The following is a 24,794-nucleotide window of genomic DNA, read 5'->3' as shown; positions in this document are numbered from 1 at the left end:
CCCATGGAAATGGAACACTTTGAACCAAATATAAACATTTAAGTTGGAAAAAATTATTTCCCAGCCTAAACCGCCAAAATTTAGAGTGATCCTGAAGATAAAAGAGTTTCAAATGGAGGAAGCCTCAGAGAAGACTTGAAAATTTATTTATACCACTTTTTTCTCTCTTGATATTTACACATATGTACTGTTGACACTTGAACAACACAGGGGTTAGGGTACTGACTGCCCCGCCAACAGTTGCAAATCTGAGTAGAACATTTGATTCCCCAGAACTTAAGTGATTAATAGATACTGTATTATATTGGGGAAAAAAAATCCATGTATGAGTGGACCTGTGCAATTCAAACCCATGTTGTTCAAAGATCAACTGTGTGTGTGTGTGTATTTCATTTTAATATACAACTCAGGTATTGAAAGTCTCTGAAACTCACCTTCTCTTTTGTCCCAGAAAAAAAGTACATAGTTTGATATACATAATTCATTCAGATATCTTTTTTCCAAAGAAGCAATGACAACATCTTTAGGATGCCGTGATGAGCAGTGTAGTCAATTCTAAAAGATAACTTAGCTTTCACCTGTAATAAGAGATCAGGGGATTTTTGGTTCTTATTAGCCTTTGTTAATTTAATACCTTAATTTGATTTACTGGTCAACCTTCTCTGGGATCACAGTTAATCTAAATAAAAACTGACTCATCATCACCTTTTCTTTTGAAGTAAAATCATCCATAATAAATCTCCTGATATTTTTTATTTCTTATTTTTTACAAGATTTTATTTATTTATTTGAGAGAGAGTGGAGGGAAGGGGAGAGGGAAAGTAGACTCCTCACTGAGTAGGGAATCTGACATAGGCTCAATCCCAGGACTCTGAGATCATGACCTGAACCAAAGGCAGACACTTAACTGACTGAGCCAACCAGGTGCACCCTGCCCCCCAGATTTTTTAAATGACAGTATGTCATGAATTTACAATGTTTTAGGCCTAAAGCTAGTAATAATGGTAATTTTAAAAATTGGAACACTTAAAAAATCCACTAGGCTTGATGGGATTTGGAACCTAAATATACAGAGTAGAAAGTTTCTAACTTAGAAGTTAAGCTATTGTTAGGGTTAATTTTGTGTGTTATCTTTGCTGAACCACAGGTACCCAGATATTTGATTAAATATTTTTCTGGGCATGTTTGTGGAGGTATTTCTAGATCAGATTAACATTTGAATGGGTAGACTGGGTAAGGCAGATTGCTCTGTCCAATGTGAGTAGCAATCAACCTAATCTTTTAAAGGCCTGACTAGAACAAAAAACTGAGGAAGAATTTGTTCTCTTGGTCTTTGAGCTGAATCATTGGTCTTTCCCTGCTTTTGGACTCAGAGTGGGACCTAAACTGTCAATTCCCCTGGTTCTCAGACCTCTGGCCTTAGACTTGAGGTCTACCACTGGCTCTCCAGCTTTCAGATGGCAGATCTTGGGACTTCACAGTCTCCATAAATGCATGAACCAGTTCCTTATAATAAACCTTTGTGTGTGCATGTTTGTGTGCACGCGCTCAGGCACATACACATGTATGTACTCTTGGTCCTGTTTCTCTGGAGAACCTAGACTAATATAGCTTACTTTATCTTTTGAAATTATGAACTATTTTAACAACACAAAAATTATCACAAACTGTGATACCCTGCACTAAGGCCACAGCATCATTTCTGTGGTAGTCTTGTCCATAATGTTTAATCACAGCCTAATAATGAGACAGTATCAGACAAAACCTAATTATAAGCCATTCAGTGAAATAACTGAGAAATGTCAAGGTGTCATAAAAGACAAGGACAGACTGAAAAACTGTCAAAGAGTGAACACCAAGGAGAAATAACAGCTACAAGTGTACTGAGAGAGGGTGCCTGGGTGGTGCAGTCGATTAAGTGTCTGACTCTTGGTTTCAGCTCTGGTCATGATCTCGGGTTGTAAGGTCCAACTGCCTGGAGCTCTGCGAGCTCTGCACTTCTCAGAGTCTGCTTGAGATTTTCTCCCTCTCTCTCTGCCTTTCCCCCCACAAAGTAAATAAGTCTTAAAAAAAAAAAAAGAAGTACTAAGGGATTCTGCATAGGATCCTAGAATAGGAAAAAGTCATTAATGGGAAAAAGTAGAGCAATTTCAATATGTTCTTTAGTTAATAGTTTTATTATAGTATTGTATCAAAGTTAATTTCCTAGTCTGATCATTGTCCTGGGTTGTACAAGATGTTGATATTAGAGGGAGTGGGCAGGGGGATGGAAGGATACTCTATTTGCAACTTCTCTGCAAGTCTAAAATATGGTAAAAAGAAACATTTTAAAAATAATACATAAAAGTATAGTAAGTAATATAAGAAACACCTATATACTTACAACTCATTTTGGTCATGTCTTAACATTTTGCCATATTTGATTTTTTTTTTTTAAAGAATCAAAACATTCTAGATAAAATTTAAGCCCCTTTGTACTTCTACCTTTTCCCTTCTACCCCACTTCTCCCATGATCAGACTCTTAGAGTATTTTATTTTTGGAGACAAAAACCAATGCAAATATGAATTTAATTTTAATACCAGTGAACTGTCACTAAAAAAAATGGTTAAGATGGTAAATTTATGTTATGTGTATTTTACTACACAAAAAAAGGTTGAGAAGGGAAAAAAAAAACCCAGTATAAACAGACGAGATATTTTTTAGAAAACAGGAAGTTCCCTTATTCCCATAGCTTGTTTTGTTTTATAAGAATTATTGTGACAAGGGCATCCTTCTTCCAAACCAAATTCTTAGCTGAAATGCTTAGTGTTTATTTTGAGGGGATGGGGAGAGGAGATGGTACAATTTCCTATACTCTTTGTAGGCTGATTCCCAAATAGACAAAAATCTTATCAAAGCTCATGTACCTAATTACAGGAGAATGATGTTTCAGAGAATTAAGTGTTGTCAAGCCTTTACTGATGCTATATATTTGCTAGGGGCTTTTACGTGCTTGGTCATTTAATTTCCGTGACAACTATCTGAGTTGGGTATTTTCACCCCACTCTTAATTTCTTGTGCAGTTCACATTACTCAGATCTGCCTTTAGAATCTAGAGTCCTTCTGGAGGTCGGCTGCTGAGAACTAGCCTCAGCTGATTATACATTGTGGGTGGATATGGCTAGTGGACAGTGGCAGTAGATGAGAGCTCCCATATAGAAGCATTTAATAGCAAAAAGGCAAAAAAAAAGAAAAAATGCAAACAGCCTTCTTCTGTAAGTTCCAGAACTGTGCCATCCAACAGTGTAGCTACTAGCCATATGTGGGAATTAAAATTGAAATTTAATAATTTGGTTCTTCAGTCACACTAGCCCAATTTCAAGTGCTCTGTGACTGCCTGTACTTAGTGGCTAGCTTATCACAGGACAGACAAAACATTTCCATCATTGCAGAAAAGTTATGTTGGACAGAGCTGCCCCCAGAAGGTCCCTATGCTGTGTCCTTTTGTGTATTTGTGTAGCACTCTGAACAAAAAGTTTCATCAGAGGCAGATAGATGGGACAATATCCTACCATCAGGATTTGGCTAACTTTCTTGTCAGGATCAGGTGACAATATTTCCTCCAAAGCATCTAGAAATAGGACTGCTGGCACTCTTCAGCTAAGGGCACCGTTTTGAGAGGTTTAGACAACTGGATTGGATAGATTCTTATTCCCACTTCAACATAAACAGAATCTATCTGTACAATACTTATAGCCCACCATGAACAGTATTTGATTGATGAAAAATCATTTATGGCAACCATTATACTAAATAACAACCCTCTGGTATACAGCAGATAATTAACTAGTGAGCTTTTTTTGTTTTTTTTTTTTTTAATTTTTCTCTTAAGGGGAGGGATAGAGAGGTAAGGGGTAGGAGGAGGAGCAGAGAGAGAATCCTAAGCAGGCTTCACACCCAGCATAGAGCCTGACGTGGGGCTCAGTTTCATGACCCTGAGTTCATGACTTGAGCCAAAATCCAGAGTCGGATGCTTAACCGACTGAGCCACCCAGGCGCTCGCTCCTACATGAGCTTTTGATTAGTGATTCAAATGGCAATTGCTCCAGAGTATAGGTTAAAAATAATAATCTCCTTTGTGTCTCAAGTGTCTAGGTTGAAGTATTGTGAAAAATAGCAGGCACTGTAATAGCCTGTGTATATTCTATCTCATTCAGTCCTTACAACAGCCCTTTTCATAGGCATTGCTAATAATTAACCTCATTTTGGGCTGACTTTAATTCCCCAGGGGCTTGTGGCCAGACTTTTGCATGATGGAAATGGTTGCTTCTTTATTTGAGAACTAAATGCAAATTATTTATACAGTTGCCAAACAGGCATATAACCTTTCCTGTTTTATTTCCTAATGTCAAGGCTTATTCCTACATTAGGCCAAGATTGGTGGTTCCTTACACAACACCAAATGTGGGGAACCTGTAATCTCCTAACTCTCTGTTAAAATACTTCATGTACTTTTGCCTTTTTTTTTTTTTTTAATTAACAACTATATGCCTACTAGTTGAGTGCCTATCAAGTTCCAGGCCACTTCTAGCAATAGCAAATCCATTGTTAACTTGGCCCTGCTTCATCTGTGAAATAGAGATAATAATGCTTTTCTTGTAGAGTTTTGGTAATGATTAGAGATCATATAAGTGGAATACATGGTAAATGGTTTATTTTCATTCCATAGTTAAGGACATTGAAACTGCTTCCTCTTTCGTTGACCACTACCCTGCTGGAGAAAATGTTTTTATTTAAAATTTCAAACATAAGGGTGCCTAGGTGGCACAGTTGGTTAAGTGTCTGCCTCTTGTTTTCGGCTCAGGTTATAATCCCAGGATCCTGGAGACTGGGGCTCCTTGACTGGCTCCTCGCTCAGCAAGGAGTGCGCTTGTCCCTCTCTCTCCCCTGCTCTGTCCCTAACCCTCACTGCTCATGCACACGATTCTCTTAAGGAAATAAATCTTTAAAAAAAAAAATTGCAAACAGATTTTTTCCCCACTCTGATTATGTATCAGAATCATGTGTGCATTCTATAATTATACTTGTGTTTGTGTGATTATCTATGTTCTTCACCTGGGCTGGAGCCTTCACAAGAGAAAGGCAGATCCATGTGGTTGTCAGGCAAGGCAGTTTCTACATCTACCAGCTTGGTGCCTGGTCTGTGAGCCCCTCCAGGATTCTGGCAGTCATCAGGAACCACCAGAGTTATCATGCTGTCTCAGTGTTGCACTTGGGAACTGCACTGGAGTTCCATCTCTAGTACATTCTCCAATAGGCATGGGAATGCCTGGAAAGGGATCATTTTGGGGCTAACCAGAGGTCTGGTGAAATGAATCCCATCCAATCTGGGCATTTAGTTCTTCCTTTGCTGTTATTCTGAATTGGGTAGACAGTCCTCTTAGTGGAGAGTTTTAGTTATCTCTGAGGAAACAAGAAACCACAGAGCCTAGCTGGCATTTTCCTACCTTTCCTTAAAGGACTAGCAATAAAATGTTCAAAATACAAAGGTTTTGTTCTAGTTCTCTAGGGCATTGCAAATGAAGGGGGGGTGCGGTGGAAATGAGGTCTAGAAATCTAACGAGATGTGCTCAAGGTTGATTATCCAGGAAGATCCCAAGAGTTTGTAGGTAGAAAGACTAGCATGCAGCTCCCAAACTAATGCAATGGGAGAAAATATGGGTAGGAGGTCACCTACACTGTTCTCCTTAAATTTTGGGAAATCATAAAGATGGTATGCAGGATCTGGAGAATGAATAAAGAGTGAATGTGAATAGAAACAGAAAGGGTGAATACCTGTTATAAATAATAATTAACTTCACTTTAATTAGAAGGGAATTAGAAGAAAAGCAGAATGGTACCTCAACTTTATGGTCAACTAATATTTGATAAAGGAGGAAAGACTATCCACCGGAAGAAAGACAGTCTCTTCAATAAATGGTGCTGGGAAAATTGGACATCCACATGCAGAAGAATGAAACTAGACCACTCTCTTGCACCAGACACAAAGATAAACTCAAAATGGATGAAAGATCTAAATGTGAGACAAGATTCCATCAAAATCCTAGAGAACACAGGCAACACCCTTTTTGAACTCGGCCACAGTAACTTCTTGCAAGATACATCCACGAAGGCAAAAGAAACAAAAGCAAAAATGAACTATTGGGACTTCATCAAGAGAAGAAGCTTTTGCACAGCAAAGGATACAGTCAACAAAACTAAAAGACAACCTACAGAATGGGAGAAGATATTTGCAAATGATATATCAGATAAAGGGCTAGTTTCCAAGATCTATAAAGAACTTACTAAACTCAACGGTGAAGAAACAAACAATCCAATCATGAAATGGGCAAAAGACATGAACAGAAATCTCACAGAGGAAGACATAGACATGGCCAACATGCATATGAGAAAATGCTCTGCATCACTTGCCATCAGGGAAATATAAATCAAAACCACAATGAGATACCACCTCACACCAGTGACAATGGGGAAAATTAACAAGGCAGGAAACCACAAATGTTGGAGAGGATGTGGAGAAAAGGGAACCCTCTTACACTGTTGGTGGGAATGTGAACTGGTGTAGCCACTCTGGAAAACTGTGTGGAGGTTCCTCAAAGAGTTAAAAATAGAGCTGCCCTACGACCCAGCAATTGCACTGTTGGGGATTTACCCCAAAGATACAGATGCAATGAAACGCCAGGACACCTGCACCCTGATGTTTATAGCAGCAATGGCCACGATAGCCAAACTGTGGAAGGAGCCTTGGTGTCCATCGAAAGATGAATGGATAAAGAAGATGTGGTTTATGTATACAATGGAATATTACTCAGCCATTAGAAATGACAAATACCCACCATTTGCTTCAACATGGATGGAACTGGAGGGTATTATGCTGAGTGAAGTAAGTCAGTCGGAGAAGGACAAACATTATATGTTCTCATTCAGTTGGAGAATATAAATAATAGTGAAAGGGAATAGAAGGGAAGGGAGAAGAAATGGGTAGGAAATATCAGAAAGGGAGAACATGAAGACTGCTAACTCTGGGAAATGAACTAGGGGTGGTGGAAGGGGAGGAGGGCGGGGGGTGGGGGTCACTGGGTGGCAGGCACTGAGGGGGGCACTTGAAGGGATGAGCACTGGGTGTTATTCTGTATGTTGGCAAATTGAACACCAATAAAAAATAAATTATTAAAAAAAAGAAAAGCAGAATGGGAATAGGTGAGCCCAGGGTGGGGTCCAGGGGGAGATGTGATTTGGATGTCTCTCTATATCTCTGGCCATTATTATCAGCTACTACCATCACAGAGTTCCACCGGAGGGCCAGAGCTTCCTGTCCTTGCTCCCCCTCCCACCCATAAATGCTTTTCACATTTCTGTCCAGCCTCTTCTTAGCACAGATAAAGCTTTCTCTCCACTTCCCTAAAGCTAAATAAAATTAAGCTACAGTAGGTTCCCCACCTCTGGCTCAGTTCTCCCACAGCATCTTTGAATAGAGCTGTTGTGTGTTTGTACAATGGTCTCCATTCAATTATGAGCCACTTGTGCATGCTTCCTTTAGAAGACGGTTGGTTACCCAGAATGCACTTAAGGTGGTCTACCAGCATTGGAACTGGTTAATGAAAACTATAGGAAATGATCAGGCAAGTCTTTTCTAGATCTTTTAAAGTTAAAAAGAACTATTTTTAGAACAACACAAGATGATTATGGAAAATGAGAAGATAGAAGACAAGAAAAGGAAATATTTTTTAGAGACTACCAAAAGAAAAGCTTCAGGGTAAGAAATCAGAACGGTGGGATGCCTGGGTGGCTCAGCGGCTGAGCGCCCACCTTCGGCCCAGGGTGAGATCCTGGGGTCCGGGGATCGGGTCCCGCATCGGGCTCCCTGTGTGAGGCCTGCTTCTCCCTCTGCCTGTGTCTCTGCCTCTCTCTGTGTCTCTCATGAGTAAATAAATCAAATCTTTAAAAAAAAAAAAAAATCAGAACAGTGGTTGTCAGGGGCTGGGGGTAGAGAAAATATCTGCTGCAAAGGGACGAGAAGGAGCTCTTTGGGTGATAGAAATAATCTCTTATAGCACCGTCCAAAAAAATATAGTTTGAGCTACAAATGCAAGTCAGTAACTTAATTTTCTAATAGGTAAACCAAAAAAGGAAAAAGAAACAGGTAAAATTAATTTTCCTGCATTAATATTTAACCCAGTATATGTAGAATATTATAATTTCAACATATATTAATAAGATCCTTTGCTTATTTTTTTTTGATCCTTTGCTTATTAAAAACAATCAAGTCTTTGAAGTCCACTGTGTATTTTATATTTATAGTACCTCTGATTTTTGGATGAGCCACATTTCACATTTCAAGGGCCCAGGAGTCACGTGTGGCAACTCTAATGGGCAGAACAGTTCAACACTTTTGGTGGTGATACACAACTGTGTATACATTTATCAAAAATTATCAAATTGTGTACCTAAAAAGGGTGACTTTTAGTATATATACATTATAACTCAATTAAAAAAAAACATTTTTGTATTGGCCAGAATGAGCCAGTACAGATTCCTTTCATGAGCACGTATTAAAATTTTTCTCTTAAAATGAATCTCAGAAATAGAATTTGGTAATTAAAAAAAAAAAAGTGAAGAGCATACATTAGAAACCACCCAAGGCAAGTACTTCTCATAGATTTCCGATGTGTGTGTGTATGTGCCAATTTTTCCATTACAAAGTTTAGAAAAAGTGAAAATTTAATTAGACAGTGCTGCAATCTTTAAAAACAGATTTGCATGTGTTTGACAAAGATGAGCACAAATTGTTTTGAGAAAGACTGGATGCTAATTCTAGGAAAGAGCTTGTTTTCCCGTCTGTTTCATAGCTCCTTCTCTTGCAGTGGTATTCAAAACTGCTTGTCCTTTCTGCTTCTGTTATATAATGTGCTTTGTAGTGACTATTTTGACTGGGGATCTGTCTGCAGGCATTTTTAGTGTGTGTGTGGGGGGGTGGTTGGAGTGGAGCTCATGTACCCACTTGACAGGAGGAAGTTGGGGGGCAGTGGGTTGTGGGGGAGCAAGTTTAACTTTCATAACTAAAGCCAGGAAATATTTTTGGCTGTGCGACAATGTGTCAGGAGTTATAAATAATTTCATTTGCTGTTTGGCAGCTATATTGGTGTTTTCTTTTTGCACCTAAAATTCCGTTTCATTTTTGTTGAAGCTAATGTAAACATCCACCATTTACAATTAAAGAAGTCTAAGAGAAATAGGTGGAAAGGATACCTTCCAAATGGGTGTGTGTAAAGCTGAAAAGATCTGGGCTGAAAAGAAAAAAGATAAAACTCATTGGGTTTGCAAAGCAAATTCTGTTAAGTATAGGCTGGGAAAGACATACTGATAGGAAATTATCCTGTAGTATATAGAGAGCACAAAGTACAGTGATGTTGCTTTAGAACTTTACAATCTGCAGAATACATTTAAGAAGTAGAGCACAGATCAGGAACCAAATAAGCCCTTCTCATTTTGTTTTGTCTTTGTTCAGGCTTAGGTCAGTGTCCTTTGCTCCATAAGCATTAATTTAAATCTATTATTATCAAGATAGCAGTTCATCTACAGCAGGACTGATCAAACCTCAGCATGCCTTGAAAATGCAGAGCCCTGTCCCCAGAAATTTCTAGTTTAAAAGACTACACATGGGGCTTAGTATCTGCACTCTTACTGTGTACTTGTGTAGACTCCACCTTGAGACACACTGATTAGACTTTTATTAGGTTTTCTCTGTATATTAGATGCTGTTGAATTCAAATAAAAGGCAGATCCCTATTGGGAACGTGCTACAGCTTGCAACGCGAGGCAGTACTCTAAGTGGTGCAGCTGGTATGAAGTGAAGAACTCAGAGCAGGAAGGCAATGCCACCCATTAACTCAGTGATATGGGCCAGATTCAGATTACAGGAGATGAAACTGGGTGTCCAGACATCTTGAAGGAGATAGTGTGGCTATCAAATGAGGAATGAAGTCACCTGGGAAAGGAGCTTTACTTAGAGACTGCAATTTTGGAGTTCCAAGGAAATTTTAACAAGAAAAAAAGATTACAGACATTAGGAAGCAACCATGAAGGAAATGTAATTGATAGTTGTCTGTCGTTCCTAAACTTGGGTGTGCATTAGAATCACCCAGAGGGCTTGTTAAAGCACTGAGTGCAGAGTCCCACCCTCAGAATTTCTGAATCAGAAGGTCTGGGGTAGGGCCTGAGAATTTTAATTTCTAACAGGTTCCCCTGCTCATGCTGCTTCCTCTGGGGACCATGCTCTGAAACTCACTGCTCTTAAATGAATTTGGTAACTTAATCTACCAAAAATTTATAGATGAGGATTAGAACACATTGTGGGAGCAAGATGGAGGACAAGATGCTGTCAGAGTGTTCTGTGACCTAGAACTTCTACTAGGTGGGGTCTCTTCTGAGATTTATTTACTTTCAGAGCAACTGGTCCAACCAGAAATACTCTAAAGTTGGGGAGAGGATTGTGATCATAGTGAATAATATGAGAACTATAGTCCTGTTATGTGTATCTAAAACTCTGATTAAAATTATATTTTTTAGATTTTATTAAAAAAGGATGGTGTATCATACTTTAGCACCAGTGTTTACTAGAAGGCATAGTAATCCATGGTTTTATGGAAGTCTGGATCTCAACACTGAACTCATGAGCTTAATCCCTCAAACTTGCTCCTACTCCAGTGTTCTTTACTAATGACATCATTGTCTGCCTAGTTTTTCATGGCCTGGGCTGGGACTCATCCTGGACATCATTCCTTCTCTTTCTCACTTTCAGCTCTGCATCCAGTCATTCACAAAGTCCTGGTGATTCCATCTCCTAGCATGTCTTGTCTATTCCATTGCCATCACTTTCTCTGTCAACCTGTACCTTCCACATCTTCTCTCGGTCCCTTCTGATGCGTTGTCTACATGGAAGTCAGAGAGAACTTTCTAAAACACAAACCACATCTGATCACCCCTGTGCTTAAGACCCTTCACTGACATCTCTCTGCATTTGGGATAATCTTTAATTTCTCAAAATGGCCCCTGTCAACATCTCCAGCCTTATTTTGAGCCATGCCCTCTTTGTTCTTTAAACTCTAGTCCTACGGACTATTTCACTTTCTGAATTAAACATGTTTAAAAGCATTGCCCTTTGCTGAGGTGATCATGGACCTATATCCCAAGGGTATCCATGGAGAAGAAGGTGAATGTAGTCCTAGTGCTGAGAGAGGTTTTGTACAATTAGAAAATGGTGGCCCTGCAGGCAAGATACAGCCTCTGGGCCAGAACAGACTGGCTGAAATCAATCGCCAACGGTAGGGCACTCCGTGTAGGATACAACCTGCATAGCCAGAATGACCCTGACTCAAGATGTCAGTTGGTTTGCCTCCAAATTAAAATAGGTCTGTTTGTCCTATTTAGAAGCAGAGTACTAGACAACTTCTAGAAGTCCCTTAAAGCCTAGTGGTTTAGTAATGATTGTAAATATGAAAAGGCTTTTATCATGAAGCTACAGAAATTGCGCTTTGCCTGATAACATATATGTGTCTTCCCAAGCCAACATGTCTACATCCGTGCTGCTTGTTCATAGCTGTGTCTCATAGTTGAAGATCAGGAGTTATTTACAATCTAGAATGCCTTATCTGGGAAGCCTAGGTGGCTCAGTGGTTGAGCATCTGCCTTTGGCCCAGGCTGTGATCCTAGAGTCCCGGGATCAAATGCCACATCAGGCTCCCCGCATGGAGTCTGCTTCTCCCTCTCCCTGTATCTCTGCCTCTCTCTCTGTGTCTCTCATGAATAAATAAATAAAAAAAATAAAAAAAATAGAATGCTTTATCTGCTAGCTGGAGAAGCACAACATTCTTTCATATGACATGTTTGCTCTTGTGAAAATGACTTGAAGTATTTGGGACCTGGCAGGAGAAGAAATGGGAGGGGACCTAATTCTTGCTAGGCGTGAGTCATCTTATAAATATCTAAATTGAACATTTTATTAACCAGTTTCATTGTCGGTACAAAACTATTCATCAATCCTAGATTGCTTTGATGTACATGTTATATATCCACATGTCCTCTGCCAGGATTCTAGCATAAATCTCTCTCTGAACAAACACTGGATAAATATCATTATGAAAAATTTGCCTTTGATTTGAGGGCAGTTTTGTTTCTTCTTTTTAAACTCTGCTGAATATTTATTTTTTTGTCTTTTTTTTCTTCCAGAATTATGGAAATGCCTAAGTATTATTGGTATTGGGAGGGCAGTAAAGTATGAAAAACAACCACATATATTCAGTACCTTGTCATTTCAAACATTGATGGGCTCTTTTTGAGAGAGGTCATTCCCAGGTCTCTCAGTAGGAATAGTATTTGAATCTAGGAGCAAATAATTGCTCTGTAAATGTTTGTTATGATATTGAAATTGCAAATATGCTGTATCCAATCGAATTAGCTTATCACATTCATTCCTGGGTCATAAAGGCAGTGGTTGACTGTTGTCACTGAAAAGAATATAATGTGGCCAGTACATTGTTGCCTAGAAAACTCATTCTTCAAGGTAGAGCTGCAGCGGGATTTTTCAGGCCATTTGCACTCTAAACTCCGCCTCATAGGTTGCCCTGTGCCTTTGTGACCCTGGGTCATCTCATCCCTGGCAGTTGGGTCAGTCTGCTGCTGCCACAGCCTAGTGGCTCTCTCTGGGCCTCAGCCTTTGTAATAGCTTGGTAGGGCTGCCAAACGAGGTACCACAAACTAGGTGGCCTAAACAACAGAAATCTATTCTCTCACAGTTCTGGAGGCCAAAAATTCAAAATCAAAGTGTTGGCAAAGTTGGAGCCTCCTGAGGGCTGTGCAGGAAGGAACCAATCCAAGCTTCTCTCCTGGCTGGTAGACAGCCATCTTCTTATGTTTTCCTATCCTCTTATGTCCCTGTGTGTCTGTGTGTTCAAATTTCCAATTTTTATGGGGGTACTAGTCGTATTGGAATAGGACTTGCCTTAATGATCCCATTTCAACTTTACCTTATCTCCAAATGAGGTCACATCCTGTGGTCTTGGGGGTTAGAACCTCAACATAAGAATTAGGGGGAGACACATTTCAACTCATCATGCTGCTTATAGTTGAGCCTCCATATAAATTAGCCTCAGAAATCTAGCTATATGTATTATGGCATCTTCTATAAATCACCAAAAGAAATCTATAAATCAGCTGAATTTGAACTCCTCTTTTTCCAGTCCAGCAGAGTGCCTTACTGTGGGTGGTGCTGGTTTTGCAGTTCACATTGCACTTCCTGTCGTTCATTTCATGAGACTTTAGATCAAAGTGGTGGGTAAAGGAAAACCAGCATGACAGCAGCATCATTAGCAAGAGGCCTTCAGCCACTCCCTTCCTACCAGAGCCGTGATCTATAGAATGTCCAACCCATTCCAAGTTCTGAGGATATAAGGTAGAACATGTTGATGTGTAGTGTGTTTTTGCTTGACACCTGTTTTAATTACATCATTTTTGCAGACCCTTTGTTTTCCACATAAGCTGGTTTGGCTGAGTGGTTTTGATCCTCACAGGTCTCCAATGCTTTAGACTGTTTATTCTGAGAGCTTGCAGCTGAATGTTCTGAAAATCGTTGTGATACAATCCAGTGTTTTCTTCAGAGATGGAGATTTTTGAGCTGAAAGATGTCTTCCTTTTCTCCTCTGGGCCTTTCCCAGTTTCTGGAAGATGGAGGCATTTGCCAGGCCTGTCTCTATAGATTGTCAACCCCTGTCATGCTTGTTTACTCCATCTATATTCCCCATTCCCAAGTGTGTCTTGTTAGTGTGACTGTTAGGTATCTACTTGGACTTTTGGGTGTCAAGTCATAAACCATAATTCATTTCTCCTGGCCTAAGAGACCGGGACGGATGGGAGTTTGTTTCCCCTTCCTACTAAATGAGGTAGATTTTGTCTCTCTGCAAGTCTATTCTAAAATATCAGCAATCTGTTAGTAAAATTACATATCTTGCAGAAAACAGAATTTAGGAGTGGTTGGATACTGCATGGTGTCTTCAATACTCATACTTCTGTAAGCCTGTAGCACTGTAGAAGCCACCAAGGTCAAAGGTCCTTTTGACTCTTTGTGAAAGCTCTGGTAATCTTTACTATTTAGATGAAGTAGAAAATTATTTTTTTAAAGATTGATTGATTTATTGATTTTAGAGAACGTGTGTGTGAACAATCACCTGGTGGTGGTGGTGGAAGGGTGTTGGGGCAGCAAAGGGAGAGAGAGAATCTCCAGCAGAATCCCTGCTGAGCGTGAAGCCTGACACAGGAACACATGGCTCCAGCTCTGTCTCATTACCCTGAGATCATGACCTGAGCCGAAATTAAGAGTCGGATGCTTAACCGACTGTGCCACCCAGGTGCCCCAAAGGTCAAAGTAGAAAAGTATAACATTTTTTTCTAAATACTGATACATCTATTTCCCTGAGATAAAAGGTCAGTTTTCTTTTCCTTCTTTACACAGCCAACGCTCCCTCTCTCCTTCCTGTGCTCCCCCTGTAGTGAATAACTTCTAAACTGGGAATTTCTCACAGGTGAAGGTTCTTGGTCAGCTTAGGGATTGCTCCTCTGCTTTTGCCAAATCTCTTTAGGAAAGGCATCTCTTGGGGAATTCTCATGTAGAATTGAAAAAACGTATGCATCTTTCCTCCACCTGACCTCTTGGTGTTAACAAAAGATCTAATGAATGAAAGTCATTTTCTCTGCCATCCTCATAAGGGATGGGTTGCTTGTCTGAAATAGGCTTTTCTGACGCTTGCTACCCCACCCCCATGCCATGGACCACATGTTTAAACCAAGAAGCAATATGAACCATCACAGCTAGCCTTAACACATTGATTTCTATTCTCGAAGTTTGTCTCTGACTGGTTTCTTTTTCTTCATGGAGCTTGAGCTGATGTCATACCCAGGCAAAGGAAGGCCTGGGACCTTGTCTCTCCAGAGGCAACCATGTAGCTCGAAAGGCAGTCCTAGATTTGGATCAGTCCAGTGCCAACAACCAGAACCTCTTCATGGCTACAATTGGATGCTTCCTGAGTGTGGTGCCTGGCTTCCCATTGGAGGAAATTCCAGAGGACAATAGAAACTCCCCAAGAAGCTCCAGTTTGAGCTCCAGCTCAAACTTTCCAGCATTCACCTGGTAACCTAATGTTTTGGCATTTGACCTCTTCAAAGAAGACAAGCCTAGGGGATACCATGTGAATTCCAGTTTCTCAATTGACTAAAGTATTTTCTCCAGGGAAGAGGATGTTTTAAAATATTTTACCTAGAGATCTGTAGTATCAGGTAGTAGTCCTTTGCCCTTGACATCGGCCCTATGGGCTAGTTTTCCGCTTTGGCTTATGGACTGTCCCTGAGTAGTTTTATCTCCCTCTGACCTCTTCTCTTTTTAGGGAACAGGGCAATGAAACAAACCCTCAGTTGCTTCCGTTGGGTAAATTACTACCCCTTCTTCTTTGCAAGCTTTGTTATAGCTGTTACTCAGACCTTACTTACTCCATAGATCTGAAACATTTCAAGTGGCCACTGAGGTTTCATTTCTCTTTCTATTCCCTGCAGAGATTTGTTTCTGGCATCTAATCTGTTTCCCTCTTGTCACTGTAGGAAGACTTCCTAACCTCTTTTAGCTTTTTTGCCTATACACTGGAGCTTCTAGGAAGTTAAAAACTGAGGAAGCTCCTGAACGGTGACACTCATCAGAGTCCTTGGCCACTAATGCTCCAGTGGTCACATTTGAGCAAGCATATAATAAAAGTTATTTTCTGCTTTCAGTTTTCCTTTTTTCCCCCTATTTTCCTCCTTCCTCTCTCCTTTTCATTCTTCCTTTCCTTTATATACTCTTATCTCCATTGTTTCCAAGTATAATGTGTAGGGTAGGAGATTTTTCATGGAGTGGACCTGTCATGAGAAAATATTAATGGAACCCACGAAGGGTGCTCATCTCTTTATAAAGATCAAGTCAGTAGAAGGGGCATACACAGGAGGTTCTCAGCTGATACCTGGCAGGGGCAGAAATCATAGTTACACATGCACTATTTATTGAATCCTTGAGATGGACTAGGCCCATACACAAGGCACTTCTCAACATCTTTGCAAATCATTTTCTAAACTGTAGAGACAGAGCTGCTGCTTTACACTGAAAAGATTGCAGGCATGTGTCCTGACCAGTGTAGTAGAAATTAAGGGAGGACATGGGACTTCTGTCACCTTTGACAGAAATAGGATTCTTTTATTTCATGAAATATGGTATTATTAGACCACCAGGGCTGGGTTTTTTCCTCCTTAGTTTAGTTGCAATGCACCCATATTCTATGGGATTTCTCTTATACTCTGATAAAGGTGGTTTTCCCCATCTTTGTTTTCAGAACCATTTGTTTTTCAACCTTTTTTTCCTTTTATTGAGGTATAATTGACCACAACATTATATTAGCTTCAGATGTACAACATAATAATTCAATATTTGTATATCTTGTGTGAAGTGATCATCTCTTAGCAACTTTCCAGTATGCAATACAGTATTATTAACTATAGTCACCATCCTGTTCATGAAAATGTAATGGACATTACATTTTCATGACTTACTTATTTCGTAACTGGAAATCTGTACCTTGACCCATTTCACATGCCCCTCAATCCCTTGCCTCTGGCAACCACCAATCTGTTCTCTGTATCTTTGAGCTTGGTTTCATTTTATTTTTTGGCTTTTGGTTTTTTGGGAGGGGTATTTCCACATATATGTGAGGTCATATGATATTTGTTTTACTCTGACTTATTTCACCTAGCATAATTTCCTCAAGGTGTATATACATCATGCTTGCTTTATACATGCATCTGTTAATAGACACTCAGGTAGTTACCCTGTCTTGGCTATTGCAAATAATGCTGCAGTGAACATGGGGGCACATGTGTCTTTTTGACTTAATGTTTTCAGTTTCATTGGATAAATACAGAAGTGGGATTGCTGGATGATATGGTAGTTCTATATTTCATTTTTTGACGAGCCTCCATTCTGTTTTCCATAGTGGCAGCACTAATTTACATTCACACCAAAGGTGTATAAGGGTTCCTTTTTCTCCACATTCTCACCAGAATTTGTTATTTCTTGTCTTTTTGACTCTAGCCATTCTGACAGGTGTAGGGAGGTCTCTCATTGTAGTTGTTTTGATTTGCATTTCCCTGATGATCAGGAATGTTGGGTTTCTTTTCAGGCACCTGTTGGCCATCTGTATGTCTTCTCTGGAAAAATTTCTGCCCATTTTTAAAATCATGTTTTATTTGTGTATGTTTTTTTGTTTTTTTTTTTTTGCTATTCAGCTGTATGACTATATATTTTAGATATTAACCTCTTATCAGATATATGACTTGTGAATATCTTCTCCTATTCCGTAGATTACTTTTTCATTTTGTTGATGATTTCCTTTGCTGTGTGGAAGCTTTTTGGTCTGATGTAGTCCCACTGGTTTAATTTTGCTTGCCTGTGGGATTTTTTTTTTTGAAATTATGAGATGAGTAGATGGCAGGCATCCTGGAGTGGGGAGAGGGTGAAGCAGTATGTGGGGACCATTCATTTCAAGGATGTAATTGTGAAGAGTCAGAGCTAGGTCTGTAACTTATGAAGGGTAAAGGGAAGGATCTGGGCATTTTTTGCTTGTTGGTTTTGTCTGGGATTTTTAAGTCTGGAAGATATTTGACATTTTATTAGTTGAGCAGGAGGGAATAGGTGAATGGAAGACACTGAAGATAGAAAAGAAGGAGGGAGTAGTTGTTTAAAAAGCTGGGATGAGATCAATAAAGGTGGCAAGTTTTCTCCCCTTCCTTTCCCTTTCACTTCCCCTTCCCCTTCCCCTTCCCTTTTTTTTTTTTTTTTTTAAGATTTTATGTATTGACTTGAGAGAGAGCCAGAGAGTGCACAAGCAGGGGAAGGGGAAGAGAAAGAGGTAGAAACAGGCTCCTCACTGAGCAGGGAGGCCAACGGTGCTGGATCCCAGGACCCTGAAATCATGACCAGAGCCAGAGGCAGATGCCTAAGTGACTGAGCCACCCAAGTGCCCCAAGGTGGCAAGTTCTCTTATGACAAAAGGCAGGAACAAGCAAGTAAGTACACACTCAGATAGAGGAAAGCTCCCTGGGATTCTCTGTATGTTAGGGTATGAAGTAATCTAACTGAGATTAAGCATGGGCAGGAATAAGTATAGATTAGGGGAGAATTTTGTAGGGATTCTTAGAGCTAGCCGCCATGAAGAATGCGATAGGGAGGGAACTGATGATGGGTACAAGGATTGCTGAATTAACAATAAGTGCCCAGTCAAGAATAGATACCAGGCATTGGAAGCAGAACCAGCCTGACTTTATCTAGCAGTACTTACTATGGCTGAATCACAACAAAGCCAGGAGTTTCATAAGAAAAAAGACATTCTGATACTATATTACTTTCTAGTAGAAGGTAGGACTTGAAGCATCCTGAGATTAGAATGATTTAAAGACATTCAGTATACATGGAATAAATAGCAAAAATGTAAAAACTGAGTATATTGTTTTTTTTGCCTTGTGTTTAATCTCGAGCAAGCACCATGTTGCCCAGTCATATAGAATGTCAACTTTGGGCTTGCCACTTAAAAATAAGACAGATGCTGTACCTGGCTAGGGAAAAAGGCTATGTCTCTGGCAAGTGGGCTCACTTAACCAGGTCTGTGAGATGGACTTTATTGGATAGCAAATGCAGAAATTGAGGGTGTTCATGTGAATGAAAATTTCTCAGTGCCTGGAACAGTTTCTGGCACATGGCGGGAATGTGATAAATATTCTTCGATTAAACATATATATGTGTGAATGAATATATGCATTTATCCATGTGATTTTTGAAACAGTAGCTCTACCAGATAGAGTAAAATATGAAAAATCCTGATTACATTGGTCATTTGGTAGCCCTGCCCTAGCCATTCAACGTATAGTTATTTCTCTCTTGATAGGTATGAGTTGCCAGAACTTTTATTAAAGTGAAAACAAAATCTAGATTGATGATCTAGGACACAAAAGAACTAAACAAGTTAATTAAGGTACCATTCTTTCCTATTGCAGTACGCTTTATAGCATTTTTGGTGGTGACTCATGAGTAATACTGTGTTGTTGGATATAAATGGTTATTCATTTATTTATCAAATCTTTACATGAGCAGGTGTGTCCTGAGCTAAACTTGGTAGAAATTATTGAGTGGCACCTTAGTTCTTAAAAAGTGCAGTCAAGTAGAGGTAACATTCCATGGACCTAGTTAAGTGAGCCTACCTGCCAAGTACAGCATCTAGTAGAGATAACCAGTGGTTTCCTATGGTAGCTGGTAATAGAGATATTTTTTCTTTAAAAAAAAGATGCTGTGGGAGTGTTTGATGTCATGATCATGAATTTTGCTTGGATAATCTGCCATGACATATAACTTTCATGTACAAGATCTGGGTGTTTCATCAGGCTTTAGTGTAAAGGACAATGAGCGAGAACTCTCCATGGGTGATCATTTTGTAGTTGTTGCTTTCTTCCTTTGGTGGATAGTGGAAATAGTTGTCATCCTTGGGGTTGGGAATGGCAGGATAGACACCTCTAAATGGCCACTCCATCCTTCTACGGAGTAGGCCACAGCCCTTGAGTCCTTTTTCCCAAACACTGTATCAAATTGTAGTAGCTTTTCCATCAAAACATATGCAAGGTGATAAAAGTGTTGATATCTTGTTGGAGGTGTATTACATAGGTGTGTGCATTCATCAGAACTCATCAAATTGTATAGTTAAGACCTATGCATTTTATTCTGTGGAAATTCCCCATCCCCTCCCCGCAATACAGACTACTGCAGCTTTCCCTCTTGGCCTTTGTACTAGTTGTTTGTTTCTACATGGGAGCTCTCCCTATATATCCATGTGACTTTCCTCTCACCTCTTACCAAGCTATGATCAGTATCACTTTATCATTGGGGTCTTCCCTGATTATCATATTAAAATTGTGACTCCCTGCCATTCCCTTCCCTCACAAAGAGCCATCACAATGGATAATTCAGAGCAAGGGCTCTGGCCAGGCTCAATTTTTTTTTTTTAATTTTTATTTATTTATGATAGTCACAGAGAGAGAGAGAGGCACAGAGACATAGGCAGAGGGAGAAGCAGGCTCCATGCACCGGGAGCCTGATGTGGGATTCGATCCCGGGTCTCCAGGATCGCGCCCTGGGCCAAAGGCAGGCGCCAAACCGCTGCGCCACCCAGGGATCCCTAAATTTGTTTTTTTTTTTTTTATTTTTATTTTATGATAGTCACACACAGAGAGAGAGAGAGAGGCTGAGACACAGGCAGAGGGAGAAGGCCAGGCTCAATTTTATCACTTATGAAATAGGGATAAATATTGTGTCAATGGGGTTATTGAGAGGATGCAATAAATTAATAGATGAAGAGCACTTAAAACAGTGCCTGGTGCGTGTGGTAAGTTAAAGTCAACTTAATTCTTCTTCCTATTTAAACTATTTGAAGGGCCCCTGGGTGGCTCAGTTGGTTAAGCATCTGCCTTCAGCTCAGGTCATGATCCTGGGGTCCTGGGATTGAGTCCTGTATTGGGCTCCCTGTTCAGCCATAAGTCTGTTTCTCCCTCTCCCTCAGCCCCTCTGCCTGCTTGTGTTCTCTCTCTCTCTCTCAAATAAATAAGTAAAATCTTAAAAAAACAAAACAAAACAAAAACAAACCTATTACTCTTAAGTTTATTAATAAATTTTTACTCTTTTTTTCTTTTTCCTTACTACTATATCCTCATCACTTATAATTGTACCTATAATTATATAGGTACTTAAATAGTGTTCAGTCAGCAAGTGAATGAGCAAATAGGAGAGGGTTCTGTGGACTTTCAGGAGGCTATGGGATTGGTTGGGGCAGGGGTTGGCAAACTTTTTCTGCAAAGGGCCAGATAGTAAATACTTCAGGCTTTGTGGGTTACAACTACTTAGATCTGCTGCTGAATGTGAAAGCAGCACAGATGATACATAAATGAATGAGTGTGATTCTAATGAAACTTGATTTACAGAAACAGGTAGGGAGCCAGAGTTGGCTTACAGGCTGTAGTTTCCCAGCTCTTGGGTTGGGAAATAATTTTTGGTCTTGCTTTCCTGATTCCATTTACCCTTCCCCTAAGACATCTCCCACTGCAACAGTTAGTGCTGGTCATTAGATCTGAAATGATCTAATGAAATAGAAGTAGTTTGCAAAGCATTGTATTACCTATTAATACTTGGCTCAGTATTCATTTATTGTACAAAATATCCATATGTCTTAAGATTTTTTTTTAAAGATTTTATTTATTTATTCATAGACACAGAGAGAGAGGCAGAGACACAGGCAGAGGGAGAAGCAGGCTCCATGCAGGGAGCCCGATGTGGGACTTGGTTCCGAGTCTCCAGGATCACACTCCAGGCTGCAGGTGGCACCAAACCGCTGCGCCACCGGGGCTGCCCATCTTTTTAAGATTTTATTTTTTTTTTCTTTTTAAGATTTTAATAGCGAATAACAATGTTAATATATTTTGTACTTTCAACTGTGTCATTTCAGGACTCTGGTTGTGATTTTTTTCTCCAACAGCTGAGGATATCTGTACTGCTAATAATGGCCAGAAACATATATGCTATTAATGAAAAAGTTGACATTCTACTTAGTAAACAGCCAACAGTGTAACTCTTAATTGAAATAGAAACCAACAGAAATGATCCACTAGACAGTTTAGTTTTTAAAATTATTATGGAGTCTTATTTCTTTACAAAACTGTTCCCTAGCCCACAATTTTTGCCACTCTTTCCAATCAGTGTGGTATGCTGGCAGGCGTCTACCATTTTTAAATACAGTATATTTTTAGCCATGTTGTATGAGTGACAAACTATGAAATTTTAGCATGAACTGTGTACGCCTTTATTGCTATAATTAAAACAGTGAATCAGAAATTATATGTGTTTGCTGCTATGGTGCATCATAATCAGAAATATAAGTTCAAGTATATGACTGCCATTGATATTACTGTTCTATAACCACAGTGTTTTTTGTTTTACTTCTGAATTTAACCTTATGTCAACATCAGGGCTAACAGCTTTCCACTTGCCATTTAATTATGTTCATCATGTGACATGTGTGCAGAGAGAACCCGAACCGTACTCCCCAGTTGTTAGGGTTCTCTTGCTCCTTGTGTTGTCTGTGCTCTGTGTCCGTGATCCACGGCTGTAGTTTCCAATCAAATTACTGTGTTCACACTCCCAGGATACCTGCTCATTGTGTTCTCCAGAGCAGTGCTTCTCCATCCAACCTTCTCTGGTAAAGGACCAGGTTTTTTCCCTGTATTTCCAATTCATCATGAATTGATTTTTTCTGCATGATTCAATTTTAAAAAATTGGATGGGCCAGCAAAATTATCACATAATGAAATAATCATAATGAGGCCAAGTTGCTATAAAATTTTCTAAATAATTTCAGTACTTAACTCCTAGTTGACCAGTAACAGTGAACCAGCTCACAGACCACATTTTAAATCACATTTATTTATATATATATTTTTTATTTTTAAATATTTATTCATGAGAGACACAGAGAGAAAGAGAGAGGCAGACACACAGGCAGAGAGAGAGAAGCAGGCTCCATGCAGGGAGCCCGATGTGGGACTCAATCCCAGGTCTCCAGAATCAGGCCCTGGTTCGAAGGCAGGTGCTAAACCACTGAGCCACCCAGGCTGCCCAATCACACTACTTTAGAGCAGTCTTTCTCAAAGGGTTTTGAACCAGTGTAAGATACACTTTCTTACATCAAGATACTATACATGTGCATGCCTGCCCCCTGCCAGCCCCCCTCCCCACCACACTGAAACCACAGGAATGTCAGAATGTCAGCTACCTAAAGGTTGAGGTATTTTTCTTTTTTTGCTTGTCTTTTTTACTGTTCTGTCTCCAGTGCCTGGCACATGGTTGGCCTTCAATCAGTATTTATTGCATGCAGATGTGTATAAATACAACTGAATCAAAAGTTTCACAGAACAATCCTTAACCTTTTCTTCTTATGAGACACTCTGATGTTTTCTATTTTGTTCAAATAAATGTTGATTGCAATCTGCTAAATTTATTTCATCACAGGGGTCAGGACCTACAGTTTATAAAACACTCCTTTGGAGGGTACTTGTATTAGACAATGTGTCCTTCCCTCCCTCTTAGAGCTTTGAGTAGCTATTACCCACCCCACACTCTGTAGGTGAGAGTCTGAGTCTGTCATATCCCAGAACTGCTCACTCAAAGCTAAAAGCTAGGTTGGTAGACCTGGAAGGGACCTAGGAGACAGATGAGTCCCCTAAGTTTGGGACCTAAGTTTGCAAACTCTTATAAATAACACCATCACAAAGGATTTGGTTTATCTGCATTTTGAGGAGTGTGAAAATTCATTTTGTAAGATTATAGGTGATAGCAACAATCAGTTTTATCCAAATTTATCTTAAAAGTCAGGGTGAGGAGACAGGTTCTTGACATATGCAGCTCAGAAGGTCACATTATTCTCTGAAACACATAGGAGAAAATGTTTACATATTCTATATTTAAACAATATATATAAGAATCTAGGAGCTAGAATTGTTCTGACAGAAGTGTGCCTGTTCGAGGAGCCACTAAAACACAGCTCCATGTTGCAAACATGCTGTCTACCACATGAGACACTGAGAATGCAGGCATCAGAAGTAGTCTCTGTTCTCCTGGAGCTCACAGCTTAGTCAAGGAGACGTATTACAAAATTAGGGCTCATGGACTCATGCCCAGGATGCTCTGAGAGGAGCACCAAGGCCTTGGCAGCAAAAATGCCTGAGCTGAGTCTTGAAAGTAAGTGTCCTGGGTAGGAGGAAGGGAAACTGGGTGATGTGTCAAGGAAGGCATGTGATGGAATGAGCATGGGTGTTAATATGCAACTTTTAAATCACTGAACTCTGCCTCTGAAACTAATGATATATACTATATGTTAATTAATTGAATTAAAATAAAATTATTTAAAAAAAGAAAAGAAAGTAAATGTCCCAGCGAGGGTGGTCCCAGCAGGGAAGCAGCAGCTTTCATGACCACACAGAGATAAGAGAGCAGGTGTATGTTCAGGTATGTTGTGCAGCATGACAGGAGCAAGTATGGGTGCCTTGGAGGTAGTATGTAATTTGGGTTAGAAGCTCATGAGAAGAGTCAAAGTTGGTAATCCTAGTCAGGGCTGACTGGCTATTTGAGTTATGGGCTCCAATCTTCTTGAGTGACAGAGGACAAATTCATAACTTCGTCTTGTAGTCATAATAGCTAATAATAGTAGATAAGGAGAAATAGGGCATTCTTTCACTTTCTCACAAGATCTTCAGATTTACTGATACTTAATATAATCAGTTTTTCAAATAGCAGCATTCCTTTATTGAAGAAGTGAAGGATCTTGGCTTATCCTATGCATGTTTTTATCAATTCCCTTGCAGTCATCATTCCTTAATATTAATAGCATTGAGCTGAGAAACTCATTTCCATTTATCTTGTCCTGTTTTTCCTTGCTGTTTCATTTCTCTGAATACTTACCAACTTTGCCCCATCACCTTTTGTGGCTCTTCATTTTAGTGAGCAAGAGAATTAATTTTCACTAAGGTACAGTCATTAATACTTCCTCTTTCATGCTCTGTTTTACAAATTCTCTGTGAGAGGCCATTCCATTT

At 39.7% G+C, this 24,794-nt stretch overlaps 1 protein-coding gene across 29 annotated transcripts in view; it reads left to right on the top strand.

Annotated features, from left to right (window-relative positions):
* PPFIBP1 (PPFIA binding protein 1) overlaps nt 1–24,794 on the top strand; it is a 167,103-nt gene that overhangs the window by 77,475 nt on the left and 64,834 nt on the right. The window lies entirely within an intron of this gene.

This window comes from Canis lupus, chromosome 27, assembly GCF_003254725.2.
Source record: "Canis lupus dingo isolate Sandy chromosome 27, ASM325472v2, whole genome shotgun sequence".
Lineage (NCBI taxonomy): Eukaryota > Metazoa > Chordata > Mammalia > Carnivora > Canidae > Canis > Canis lupus.
The sequence above is the reverse complement of the archived record's forward strand: the minus strand, read 5'-3'. Positions and strand labels throughout refer to the sequence as shown.